Source organism: Panthera uncia (genome assembly GCF_023721935.1).
Source record: "Panthera uncia isolate 11264 chromosome A3 unlocalized genomic scaffold, Puncia_PCG_1.0 HiC_scaffold_12, whole genome shotgun sequence".
Classification (NCBI taxonomy): Eukaryota; Metazoa; Chordata; class Mammalia; order Carnivora; family Felidae; genus Panthera; species Panthera uncia.
The window spans coordinates 21,955,006-21,969,089 of record NW_026057579.1 but is presented as its reverse complement, the minus strand read 5'-3'; the positions used below and the strand labels follow the sequence as shown (position 1 = coordinate 21,969,089).

Here is a 14,084-nt window from a genome sequence, read left to right as displayed (position 1 = left end):
ATTTATATACCCAAAGTTAAATATCCATATATGTAATCTCCTTCAAGGTACAAATTATACATTACTCATCCACGTGTCCTCAAAGTTTGGTCCATGGCTATTACTATTAATCATAGAACCTATGAATGAATGAATGAATGAATGAATGAATGTTACTACTTAAAAATAACTTACTTTACTGAAGTTTCAGGAATATCAGTTTCTTTATTTAAACCACCTCATCTGATATATGGTTAATACTGATCAATTCATTTCTGTTGTAACTGTCATCTGTGACTCAATATACATGTTGGATTACATACAGGTGCTCTGAAATAGTCTTTATCAGGTTCTATGCAGCCAAATAATCTTCCTCCTTGTAGTACTCCAAGCCAGCCTTCCCTCCTGTTCCGACTTTCCACTGCTTCCTGTCATACACCCTCCATCTCAGACAAACAACAAGACTCCACCTTCTCTAAATGTGGCTGGCATTTCCCTGTCCCTGAGCATTTCCTGCCCCATTCTTTCCATCCTCGGTCTTTTGGCAACTGTTCACCCAAAGTCTACTAAAGCCTGGGCATTGCACCAGGCACTGGGTTACAAGGATGAATAGATAGGGTTGCTGCTCTCAAGTACATCACAATGGCCACATACACATGGGGCATGCTGTGACAGAGGTCAGTATGGGCTACTATGTCAGCACAGCAAGGATACTGGAGCAGGATTTCCTGAGAAGGAGCTGTTTAAGCTGGATCATTACTTGAGTTCCATATTACTAGTGAGTACAGCTACCTATCCTCAAAGGCAAGAATCTAGGCTCTGCCCTTTCTCTTCTACTTCCCATTTCTATGTAATAAACATACAGGACTTGGCCACCGAGAACATCAGGCATCCTCATCCATGCATCGAACTGGATGAGTTATACCTAAGACTGTTCCACATATAAGAGCTATCTGAGATTAGAGAAGAAGGAAATTGGAAGGAAGTAGAAAGCAGCTTACCAGGGCAGCCCTCATGGTGTTGGTGTTGGCATCTTACAATTGTTGTCAAACAAGATGGAAGTTACAGCATTGTCACTGTCCACACATGAGCACACTTGGTTGTTGTCCTGGTGGCAAGGTTACATAATTACAAACCTTGGTCTTTTAATCAATGAACCATTTAAGGATCATTTAAAGAAAAAAATAAATGAGTCCTGGATTCATACCTTCCTGTATGATGAAGAAAGCACCAGTTCTAGAACTTGTAAATGTGTGTCAGGGTCTGGGAAGAAACCCCCAGATCAATGGTGCAGTGCTGTGGGAAGAAATGCTTGTGTTCACTAGTCTTAATTTCACAGAGAGAGGCATTGCCTAGAGAACCATAGACACCAGCAACTCTAAATCAGAGAGCCAATCGGCAGAGCCCACCTTGTGAAGACAATTTAAGAATATTACAACCAACATATTTTGCTTGTATTTTCATTTTAATGTATGCACAAGTATCTAAACAAATCTTAAAGAGCTCTTTCAATAAGGGTAAAATTATAATTCTAAGATATAAAGCATTGTGGTCACAGTTTAATTGGCAGTACTTTTTTCCTCAGAGGTACATAAAATAATGGTGCATCTTAAAATCAATAGTGTCTTAGATGCTATGAAATATGGAGGCTACTTGCTTACCCAGTTAACCCACGGAATCCTAACTGTAATTAAGTTTTCTCTTTATGTATCACTCCAGTTGAGTTGAAAGCTCCTCCAGTCCATTAGCTATCCACCTGAGCTCCAGAAATATGTCAGTGCTCTTTGTGTTCTCTGGAAGAGAACAGCAAAATGTGAAAAACTTTAATATTTAATACTGGCCTGTTATCCTCATTTCTGTTTTCAGGAATTAGATGGGAATGACTTCATTGCTCTGCAGGCAACTGTATTGATGGAATGGGCCTCACTCTGTGCAACAGATGTGCTCCCAGAGAATATGTGCTTAATTTAGATTTTTAAAAATTCAATTGTGCTCCCACAGAAAACCAGTTTGCTTAAGACATCACACACACACACACACACACACACACACACAGGCGCACACACACACACACACACACACACACAGGCACACATACACAATTTCACTTGAGAATCCTACAAACAAGGATCATAAGACTAGTTGGGAGCAGAGCCCAGGTCTGCATGCTGAGTTTCCTGACTCTGGTGGCCACCCCCACTCTTTTGAAGGATAATTATCTCTTTAGATTTATAAACCCAGAGAAATTGAAAACTCTTTCCACATTACCTCTTAAACATGGGGCAACATGGTGTCACTAACAAGTATGTAATTCATGTATCTACAAGCCTTTGCTATAGGCTTTTGTGTCAAGAAATAGGAAAGTAAAAACGAGATCCTCAGCCTCGAGGAGGGGATTGCAATTGATGGGATTTTCAAAACGAGAAAATGGTCCAGGTCTAAGGAAATGGTGTTCGGTCACAGTATCCTAAGAGTGTTCACTGGAAGGATTTTCTCCTCCTGTCATTCTGAAATCTTAATGGGTTTGAACTGATTCACTGAGCCATGGCACTGAAAGGGAAGAGAAATGTCAAGGCTCCGTGTTTCTAGTCATGCATTGGGGGGCCAGAGCCCAGAACTTCTAGGTTTGAATGCATTTCCACCATGAAAAATAAATCATTGCACAAGCCTTTCCAAGCACCTGTAACGTTCCTTCTTGCCCTGGGTCCCTCTCCATGCAGCAGAAGGTGGAGCCTACCTGGTCCCCACTTTCAGGGAGATGACTGTAGGGATGTGGAGGTCATCCCCACACCTAAAGATAAGGGAAAGCCACCTAAGCAGATTTACTATTCCGAGGGGCCTGGGCTGTGGTTGCCATGGAAACAATGTGTCTGATACCATCACACCACAGGCTACGAACACCTTTACTGGGTAGTGGGTAGATGGAGAAAATTGCCAAAGGAATGTACCCAGAGGCCAGTAGGGGTAATAGTGCATCCAGCACATCCTGCAGAAAGCAATAAGACCTCCTTACAGCAGTTCAGACCAGCACCTGGAGGTTGTAGGAGACACCTAACTGGAAACGTTCTGCTTCTGGCTGGTATGGCCTGGGTGCTCCCTCACTTCACTACACAAATTGCCACTAGTCTGGAGGCCTCTCTGATTGCCTCTGGGGCTCTCTGTTCAAACTAGGGAAGAACTATAAGCAGGGAATCAGAGAAGTGGGTAGAGAAGGATATCAATAGCATGAGGTGTTACATCACTGAGAATGCACAACACCCCAAAGGAAAATACAAAATGGTGTCATTATCTATTCTAGAATTGAGGTCAATGGACCATCAATTAAATTATGTATGTTAATACAAAGCCAGGTGAGGGCACTCTTCCTATACATCCTTACATACTGTTCTAAGATATTTCCTTCTTTTTCTTTATGCAAGTTTTTATCTAAATAACCACAAGGACCTCAGTGTAGGGAGGAAAACACACCCTGAAGGAGAGGAGAGATGCTAGTGATTTAGTGGGGTAGAGACCACATGTGTGTGGGTGGTTGGGGTGTGGAAACAGTGAGGCATTCTTCCAAGGACTGGGGACATGAGCCTGAGTTCCCACCAATTAAAAAAGATGTCACTTTCCCATCTGCCCCAGAACAGCTGTTGAGCTCACACTGCTGAGCAGTGCTGCTCAAAAACCACCTTCCCAACAAGAGTAGAGAAGTGCAAGCAGAGGGGCAGAACACCAGGCACAAAGAGGTCTAAGCCCCACTCCTTCCCCAAGGAGGAGCTTGTTTAAGCTAGAGTTTCAAGTAGTCCACCCCACTGAGAGCTCTGCTCTAGACTCATCCCTGAACCATACAGATCTCTGAGCCAGAGACATCCCATGTCAATGCTAGCAGAGGAGAACGTGGGGGTCGTCACTCACATTTCTGATTTACAGATTACCTGAGGACTGTCCCAAAGCTGGAGAGCTGAGTTCCATTAACTGGTTCCTTGGTCTGAGGCCAAACTATCAGGCACCACTTCCTTCTAACATGTTGGATTTTCCAACATAGAATTATTTATTCATGAAGTTCCTTAGACCTGAATACTATTCAAGCTTATTCATTTTCTTACCTCCCCTAATAATCTATCATTGGAACTATACATTTGATTCCCAATTATAAACTAAGACTTACATCCAGGGCCCTGATATTGTCTTAGAAATGCAGAGTTGAACCCAAAACAAAGCCAATAAAGAAGGCATCTAAAATTCATTGGCACCACCATGCAGTTTGAGTCTTATTTAAAACAACTATTCATTTTAATGACTGTTCAAGTTTATTTTCATAAAAATGTGTTTTACATAAGCCCCAAAGTTTCATATACAATTAATTCCCTTCACAAAGAAGCTGTGTTTCAAATCCAGAATGGTCATGCTGGTCTCCATGACGGTAGGGCTTGTTTCTTTCAAGTTGTAGTTGCCTTTTTAACACTGTAATTAAGCTTGAGGGAAAAAAATCATAATGCAAACCAAATAAATCCTGCCCTTCATACAATTATGTATGGTATGTGGTGAGGAAAAAAAATGATCTAGGCTTTGTTCATCTTAAAATACACTTGGCAGCCACTTCACTTAATAAGCTCCTTTTTCTTTCTGAGAACAAGGAAGTCATGAAGTCCAAGCAATAATGGAGGAACGCTGGCACCCCCAGAGGGAAAGGACAACATCCTACAGCAGAGACCTGCAAACAGGGCTTGGAATGCTACTCTGATCCAGCTCCTTCATGATAAGTCTATCTCTCTGGATCTTGCTTTCTTTATTGTTTCTGCCTTTGGTGGACCCTAAAATTTACACGATGAGACAAAGCCCAACAGCAAGAAGGTGCAAACCTTGTTCTCCTGCAGAACCCCACAGTCCTCATGGAGTACCAGCCCTCCTGCTGGGTCCAATCTCTCTGACCCTGCCACTCCCTGATCACATAGGACCTGGCATGAGAGGCTGTCCCACTGGACCTCACAGTGTTCTCTCACTGGGGCTTGTACTCCACACACACATAAGCTTCCTCTGAGTCTGTCTTGACTAGTTCCAATCATAAGTGAGCTGCCACCTTTTCTTCTTCCCCTTATGTGTTCATAGGCTGGGGAGCACTGGGAGCACTTCCTCACTGTGGCTGAGGAAGCCACAAAATGGGGCAACCCAGATCTATCCACTTATTCCACCCTCTATCCACTCAGATCTATCCACTTATTCCACCCTCATTGCTGGCAATCAGAACTTCCAACCTGGACTATTTCAAAGCTTTCCAAGATCCCTACTGTCTTCAAATTCTGTTTCCTCCAACCCAAAGAGCATTGCAATGGGTGTGAATGTTCTAAACAGCCATCCAACTACATCATGCTTCCTGCTCAGCAACCTTCATCAACACTGGGGATCAAAGTGTGGGCAGACCCTCACACTGACTTTCAAGAGTCTGGGTCCCATCTCTTCTTTTAAGTTAGTGTTTCCAACCGCTTCCTTTCTGTACAGTATTTGAGACACACTGGACTACTTACTGATCTCTGCCATCCTTTGATGGCCTCCATGCCTTTGCTGATGTTTTTTTTTTCTACTTAGAAGGTCAAGACTACCTGTTTAAATCCTACTAGCCATTCAAGGCTTGGTTCCTTACCACCTCCACCCCATTAAGAACTTTCTTCTTCTCCACACGAGCCCCATAAAAGCCTCATGTAGCTCACTGAGAGCTCTTACTTTGTTTCAACAACAAGCAACCAATGCTCCATGCCCCACCTTGCATGTTGGCCCTCTATGAGGATGTCTTACTCAGCATACAGTCCAAATGCTCCTGGAGGGCAGAAGCCACATCCAATCAATCTATTCCTCCTGCTGGGTAAAGTAGCTTGCATTTAATAGACAATTAAATATATATTTGTTGACAGAATAACTGAATGAGACACTTCCCCAGAGTTTTGTTTCATAAAGAAGTTTAGAGGGAGAAGTAAATTTGCATACTTTGTTCTGAATTTTGTCTGACACCTTATCACATCAAGGTAGGTAGCAATCCTATAAGTCTCAGATTAGATGTCACTTCCTACATTAGGTGAAGTTAGGTTCCTCCTATGTACCATCACACACACTCACACACATGTGCATGCACACACACACACATACACACACACTTGCTCTGAGTGCTGGTACAGGACAGAGGAGGTAGGGAGGTACATTTCCACTCCTGGTTTTTTACTCCATTGGAGGTGAGCTTCCACCAGCATCATACTCCTGGCCTCTCTCTCCACCCCTCATTCACCCATGCTGAGTTTATACTGATTCTTACAAAGGGGAAGAAGGAACCATGACCTAGTTAACCTAGCCCTCCTCCCCTCTCTTAGGCGCAAGTTCCCTGCAGGAAGCACATCCCATGCCTGCCTGCTCATCCCCTGGGGCTTTCACTGGGATGCAGACTCTCCTGCTGCAAATGGGAGCCTTGGCCTGACCCAGACTTCCGGGACTAATGGACCAGCTGAAGAAACCAAGATTCAGTGTCAGGCAGCCCATTTGCCTAAAGGTGTAAGCTATATTCTCCAATAACAGCTTCCTGTGAATCTCAGTGCTGACTTGATTTGCCATCTGCCTTACCCCTTCATCTTGTATCTTGGTTGGCTCAGATCTTGAGTGAGGAAGAGGAGAGTTATCCATTGGACCTTTTAAAACACCAACTTTGTCTTACAATAATTTCTTATTTATCATCAGTGTTCGCTGTGGACCCTCAGCTATGCGAGGACTGGCTCTTCTCTCCTGTTCAACATGTCCAGGGTACCCAGCCATAACCAGTGTGTGTTGAATGCTAAACTCTAGTGGTTAATTTAAAAAAGTTATTATTGACACTATTGAGAAAAATTAGAAGAAAGAGGGAAAGAAAACAGGGACAGAAGGAAGAGGAAAGGGAAGGAGTTCTACAAGAAAGAGACTGGCAAGGAAGAGAAGGCAGGAGGAAACAAGGGCATGATGAAAAAGGAAGGATGGAAAGAAGGAAGGGAGGAGGGAGGAAGGGAAGCAAAGAGTAGGAATCAAGGGGGGAACATGGAAAGAGAGACAAGGATAAGCCAAATGGGGGATAAAAAGATAGTTCCAGAACCGGTGCCCTGCAAGCACAGCCAGAGAACCACTGGAATCACAGCAGGTGCCTGCCTCTCTCTGCCCTCCCCTCTTCCCAGCCTCTCAGGGCTTCTGGTCCCACCCACTCCCAACTTCCAGCCATAAAAGGAGCACACACTTCCCAGCCTTTCTCTCCATGAGCTGCTGGGAGGAGGAAATGGAATGGATACAGATGAACGCACCTGGCAAGGAGGAGGCAGCACCAAGGGGAGGCCTTATTACTGCTCTAAGGCGGCCACAGGACCCCCAACACTGCCTAAGCAGGCCCCCTCCCCAGAAGCTCAGAGAATGGCCTCTGATAGGCAAATACCACAGGCTCCTCCCACTGCACCCCCTAGCCCCACCCCCACTGCCCTCCCCCTGCCTTCCACCCCTTGCTGCTCAGTTCTCATTATCCTTCTGCTAATCGAGTACAGCTGGGCACTTGATCAAAGCTATTGGTTCTGTAACTCACCCAAACGCATCACAAGCGGAGACTTTTATGACCGTCCCTGGGTATATATCTCTGTGATATATCTCCTCTGTGAGCGTGCTCCGGCTGCCCCTGGAGTCTAGACACATCTCATTTCAAAGGATGTTTGAGAAAAGGAACCTGAGGCCTCTAATAGGTCTTCCTTCCTGCACACCACCCCCTTTCACCCAACCGCCAAAGAGGCACAAACATTTCTCAGAAAATAAGCAGGAAAATTAAGGTTAATCATTTTGTATTTATCTGATCTATAGATGAACTAGTATCACCAGGCAGCACTCATAACTGAATATTCCCTGGGACCCCCAAACAGTGGAGATTTTACAAAGAAATTCTGCTCTATTCATAAGAAACATGTCCTGTTTATACCCAAGTTATGTCACCCACAAAATGACCTTTCAATATTTACACATTCAATGCACATTGATGATGATGATTAACACTGTGTTGTTGTTGTTGTTGTTATTAAAACCTTAAGTTTTCCTCTCTGAGCCTTGGGTAACTTGAATGACACTCCCTATTAGTCTGCTGAGCTGTCATAAAAAGTCCCACAGACCGTGTGGCTTCCACAACACAAATTTAGTTTCTCACAGCCATAGAGTCTGAATGTCTGACATCAAGGTATCAGCAGGCTTGGTTTCTTCTAAGGCCTGTCTCCTTGGCTGGTAGATGGTTGTCTGCCATCTGGGTTGTCTATTCAGACAACCCTGGGTCTTCACATGGTCTTTCCTCTGTGTGTGTCTGAGTCCCAATCTCCTCTTATAAGGACATCAGTCATAGAGGAGTAGGGCTGCCCTAATGACTTCATTTTAACTGTCTCCGAAAAGACCCTGTCTCCAAGTACAGTGACATTCTGAGGTACCGGGGGCTAGGACATCAACATATGAATGGTGGGGGGGGGGAACAAAATTCAACCCATAACACATTCTGTCCCAAATTCTCTCCTCAAGCCAGACCATAGTAGTCAGGAGAACAAAGTAAAGACCCAATTCCCAACCTCTACTAAGAACAGGGAAATTGTTAGCGAGCACCCCCAACTTGGGAGCACCCCCAACTGACAGACCCTTCAGGGCAACCTGACTGGAACCAACTGTCCACCCTGTTATTAGGCTGTCCAGTTCTGAGGTACTGAGAAGGGATTGATAGGTGCCACCAGAGATGCTAGCTCAGCTTTCTGGGGGGTGTGATGCAATGTGTTAGATCTTCATCTCCCCCCACCAAAGGAAAAGTAAACCCTGGCGGAAATGGCTGTAGTCAGTTAGTTAACTTCCCCGAACCTTGGTCTCTTCATCTGTAAGTTGAAGAGAGAATTGGATCTACTTCATTTAACCATATGAAGATTAAATGAGAATATCTACCTTTTACTTAACACAGTGTCTGGCACACAGTAAGTGCTCAAAACACACTAGCCAGAGTGACAATGGTGGCAGTGGTGGGAATCAGGGGGCATATTTTATCATCCCCCAGATCTGCTCTAGTGTCCCCGCTTCCCCAGCCTTGGCTGTGCTCTCAACTTCCTTCCCTTACCAACAGATGCCTCTTTCCTCTTCTCTGCCATCCCTCAAAGGCCAGCTCTGGCCCCACTGTCTCCCAGATGGTTTTCTAGAACTCTTTAGCATGCACAAGCTCTTTGCCTCTGGACTTCAACAGCTCAAGCCAACAGTGTTTCCTTTGGTCTTAAGCCCCATCTTGTGCTGCTGACCTGTGTGTTCTTCCTAGCTACCATGGAAGCCACTCAGGTATGAGGACTCCACAGCTCACCTCTTAATAGTGTCCTCAGGGTTGTCTCTCCAACACACCCTACATTTGCAGTCCTCTGTGTCTTTGCTCACATGATGCCTGCCCCTAGGGCACCTTTTGCTACAATGCAACCCACTCCACAAGCCTGGCTAAGGCCTTCCTCGATGTCCTGCATGTAAAGGGAGCTCTTCGGCCTCTGTGCACCCATGGCAACAAACACATGAATTTTACATCCCTTTGTAATCTTTGCTGCCATCCACTGAATGCCTACTATGTGCCAGGCACTGCATCAGGGGCTTCACCCACATTGGTTCCACATACTATAAATTCATTGACCCCCTATATTCCACAAGTGAGAAAACCAAGATGCCAGGTGAAGTGACTTCTCTCAGTCATGTAGAAAGGAAGGAAAAGAAGTTGTGACTTTCTACATCTGGCTGCAAACACAGATCTTTTTATACCACACCAATGATTCTCAAAGGAGTTGAATGAAGCCATAAATTGTGTGGGGTCATATAATGGAATAGTACCCAGCAGTGAAAAAAAGAATATACTACCACTCATGCACCATGAGGCATGAGCAAAGGAACCAGACACAAATCCTAAATGTATGATTGTATTTACGTGAAGTTCAGGAAAAAGCAAAACTCATCTACATTGATAGAAATTAGAATAGTAGTTACTTCTGGGTGACTGGGGGGCAGTGATTCACTTGGAAGGGGCATGAGGGAGACTTTTGGAGGCTGGAAAGACTCCCTATATATCTGGGTGCTATTCATACCAGTGCATATGTATGTAAAAATTCATATACTATATACTATATATGCATGTTACACCTCAATAAAAAATTTTAAAAAACATCTCAGGGAGGACATGTGTAGTTTTTAAAATATATTCAATATTATAATTTCATATTTGGAAACCAAAAAAAAAAACCTACTCTTGCTTTTGAAACACAAAGTTTAAAGGAATTTTCAAGATTTATGTTTCTCCACAGGAGACATATGTTGAAAAGACTGAGCACACTGCACCACACTGTTCACATTCTGCCTCAGATCCTTGTGTACCTCTGGCTCCCCCACTAGACTCAGGGCATCCTTGACGGAAGGCACCATCTTGGTACAGTGACAGCAAACAGCACAGGGACTGCCGGGTGTACAGGAAAGGTTTAGTGAGCGAGTGTTGAATGGGTCCCAGAAACTGACTGGCTGGCCATCCCTGCCTCCTGGAACCCACAACATGCCGAAGCATCAAAGAATTCAGGCCCACGACCGTGCTTCCCAGTCCCGTCCATCATTCAGACACATTTAGCAATTCAGAAAAAAAAGAAAAGACAACATCTGCTGTGGAAGGTCTTGCTCTGAACAAGGGTGGCTGTTCGGCAGGCCTGGCAGGGCGCTGAGCTGCTGAGGGTCTGACTCCACCCCACTAATCATATAAAATTTCCCCAGCCAATGCCTCTGCCCCCTGTGGGCAGTTTGCTCTGCATGCAGACTCCGGGCACAGAGAAGCTGCTGGAAGTTGCTCTTGCAGGCAATGGCATTTGCTGTTCTTAGAACAAAGCCTTTAATTTGTATGTCAAGAAGCTTAGTGTATTTCACACTGTCGTCCTCATCATGAACTCCCAGGGGAGGAGGGTGAGCATGAACCTTCTTGTATTGAGTGCCTGGCATGTCAAGTCCCCAGTGCAGGTCCTAGCACAGGGTGGGCACATTCAGGTAAGTTCATTTCCCCCTTCCTTGGGAGTTCATGATGAGAAGGACAGTATTCAGCATTGTCAGCCAAGCAAGATGTAGATTTTTCTCGAGAACCCACCCTATGCAATAGGGGTTGTCAAGAAAATGAAGTGTCTTTGGTGGCTGATACTGCCAAACCCCTTGATTAGCTGGGCCATGCTGAGCCCTGGAGAGAAAAATGCAGAAGCTACTTTGCTCTCTTTTAATGTGGCAAAGTGTAAGTCTGTGACACCTTCCTGCAGTCTTTGCTCTGTATCAGATCTCACAAAAGTTCCTGGAAAGTTCCTGCCCAGCTGTCAGCTTTGACTTACAAGCAGATGACAAGGCATCCTCAGGTTCAATGAGGCCCTGGACCCTACAGGCTCTTGCCTTTATCACAAAAATACATCCTCATCTTTGTCAGATTCTGGAACACTCTCAGGATTCCACTCACTGCTTTTGTGTCACTCCTTTGGATAAAGTTGAGAAACTCTAGAAACTGATTATAGGCTTATGAATGTCTAGCCTCTTGGTCATTCTTAATTAGGACCAGGTGGACAGATTAATTGGCAGGTCCTCTGAATACCACAAGAAGAACCAAATGCAGTCAAATTATCAAGCAATAGAAATAAAGGGAGATAACAGACAAGGAGGTCCTGTCTGGAGTGGCTCCAGAGACTGGCAGAGTAGAACATCTCTTAGAGACATTATAGTCCATTCCTTGCTCCTTCATGTTTATAGATGCCCCCAAAGAAGGGTACTAGCCAAACTCATCCTCCCAGATACCCCAAAGTGGGAGTGGACCTTGGAGTGGGTCATGTCTTCCTAGTTACCAAAGTCAGGGGTCTTCTCTCTTGCAATGAAGCCATAGTGTTGTTCTCCCAATTAAGTCCCTCACTCCTTCTCTGCTACCCAAGTTTGCAGAATGAGTTATGTGGGCCCTCCACAGGTGAGAGCTGAGTGGGGAGCCCAGCACGAGGCCACTTCTGCCCTCAAGCTCACAGATATTCTACAGAAGTTATCCCATCTGCCGTACATTCATTTATTACCTTTAGGGGGTGCATCTCTAATTATGAGATACACTGAAGATCACAGGGGTAAATTTAGGCAAGTTTTCTGCCCTTGGAATTTCTTAGTCTGGTAGAAGAAACTTATGTTTAATAACAATACAAGGTAGGTGGTGAGAACTATCCCCAGGAAGGGCCCAGGACTCTATGGAGACATAGTTGAAAGACTCAGAAAAAGAGAAACATAGAGTAGGAGAGATGTGTGTTGGGCCTTGAAAGAGAGATCTCTGGATAGATGAGGAAAATAGGAAAATGGGAAGGAACTAGCCTGCCAAGGTGAGAGGGCTCAGGATCAAAACGGGGGAGATGAGAATATATAGGGCACGTTCAGAAAGCAGTAAGTCGATTAATCTCACTAGCCAGAGTAAGTGAAAAGGAGAAATGGGAGATAAGACCATTTAAGAAGTGGTCTAATTTAAGAAAAGTCTAAAACTCAGAGGACCTTAATGCCATTTTGGATGCTTAGACTTTTTTCATTAGGCAAAAAGAAGTTACTGAAGAACATGATTAGGGTCAAGGACAGCATGGGGGATTCGGAGTAGCTTGAGTGAACTTTGCCTTCAGAAGAAAGATCTGAAAGTTTAAGAATCAAAGGCAGAAAATGCAGAATCACCATATCAGAGGAAGAAAACTTCTGCTCCCTTTCAAGCTTTCCACAATCCCTATTCACCAACTTTCCCTTCTCTCTTCATATATTCAGATTCCCCCTCTCTTTTGGTTTGTTCTTCACAGAGCACAAAGTGCCAAGTCTATCTCTTACATTTAGAAAATTAAATGTGTACAAACTGCCCCACACACCCTTTTTCTCACAGGCAAGCATCATAAGATGATAGTAAACCTCCTAAAATAGATGAATCTGTGCACACTCCACTTTTAAAACCACAAGGTATTTACAAGATGATCCATTAAAGAGTGGAAATAAAATACAGTACTAGAATCTCAATCTTTATTTATCTAAAAATATGCAAGTAAAATCATGTTTTACTAACCCAGTAGAACTGTGCTGTAATTCAATAGGAAGAGTCAAAAAAATCAGTCACATAAAATTCAGGGTAATGTTCTTGGAAGGTTAACAATGGCTGAAAAGAATATCAGCAAATGTCTTAACAGACCCAAAAGAAGCAGAAGACAATAGAATATTATTTTTAAAAAACTGAGTAAAAAGTAACTGTCCACTTGGATTTCTATACCTTGCTAAGTTATCACTGAAGAATAAGAGTAAAAGAAACAAAAACAAACAAAAAACCTTACCAATAACAGACTTTTGCTGAAAGAATAATTTTCTTCCTCCAAATATAAAGGATGAAAATTAGGGAAATGGAAACAGAAGTCAGAGAAGTGGGAAGTAAGATGAAATGGGGAAATGAATAAACATGTCCATAAGTGTAATAATAACAATATAAATAATAAAAATTAAGATTAATTTGAGGACTATAAAAACAAAGATGGAACCAAAAATACTGGATAAAGGAAATTTATAATAAGGAAAGTTATAATCCCAGTTAAAATTTTATGATGTTTTTGTATTTTTCAGGAGGATGACTGAGCTATTGATTAACTTTGATGTTAGGTAAAGTGTACATGAAATTGTTTGAAGTGACCATTGGAAAACAGGAAAAGAATATATAACTTCCAAATAAGTAGAAAGGATAAGGAATAATAAAGAAAGTGCTACCTATCCAAAGAAGGCAAGAAAGAAGAGGAGAAATAAATGCAAAGAAAAAAATAGAATACATCCAAATATATCAGTAATGACAAGAAATGAGATGGATGAGATTCAAGCCATTGAAGCCCAGATTGCCAGACTGGATAGAAAAAACGAAACCTAGTTATATGCTATTTACAAGAAACATGCTCAAAAACAAAAGATAGCTTTTGTATGTAAGAAGATGGAAAAATGATATACCAGATAAATACCAACCAAAAGAAGTCTGACAAAATGGAATTTCAGGGGAAAGCATTATTGGAGACAAAGATGTTCACAACCCAGTAACACAAAGAATG

The 14,084-nt window shown here is 43.3% G+C and overlaps 1 long non-coding RNA gene across 1 annotated transcript; it reads left to right on the top strand.

Moving 5' to 3' along the window:
• Window positions 1-652: 652 nt before the first annotated feature.
• LOC125937637 (uncharacterized) lies at window positions 653-6,677 on the top strand. The gene is made up of 3 exons (XR_007462448.1): window positions 653-757; window positions 4,596-4,818; window positions 6,324-6,677. It is a non-coding gene; the product is annotated as an uncharacterized LOC125937637 (long non-coding RNA).
• The last annotated feature ends 7,407 nt before the right edge of the window (window positions 6,678-14,084 follow it).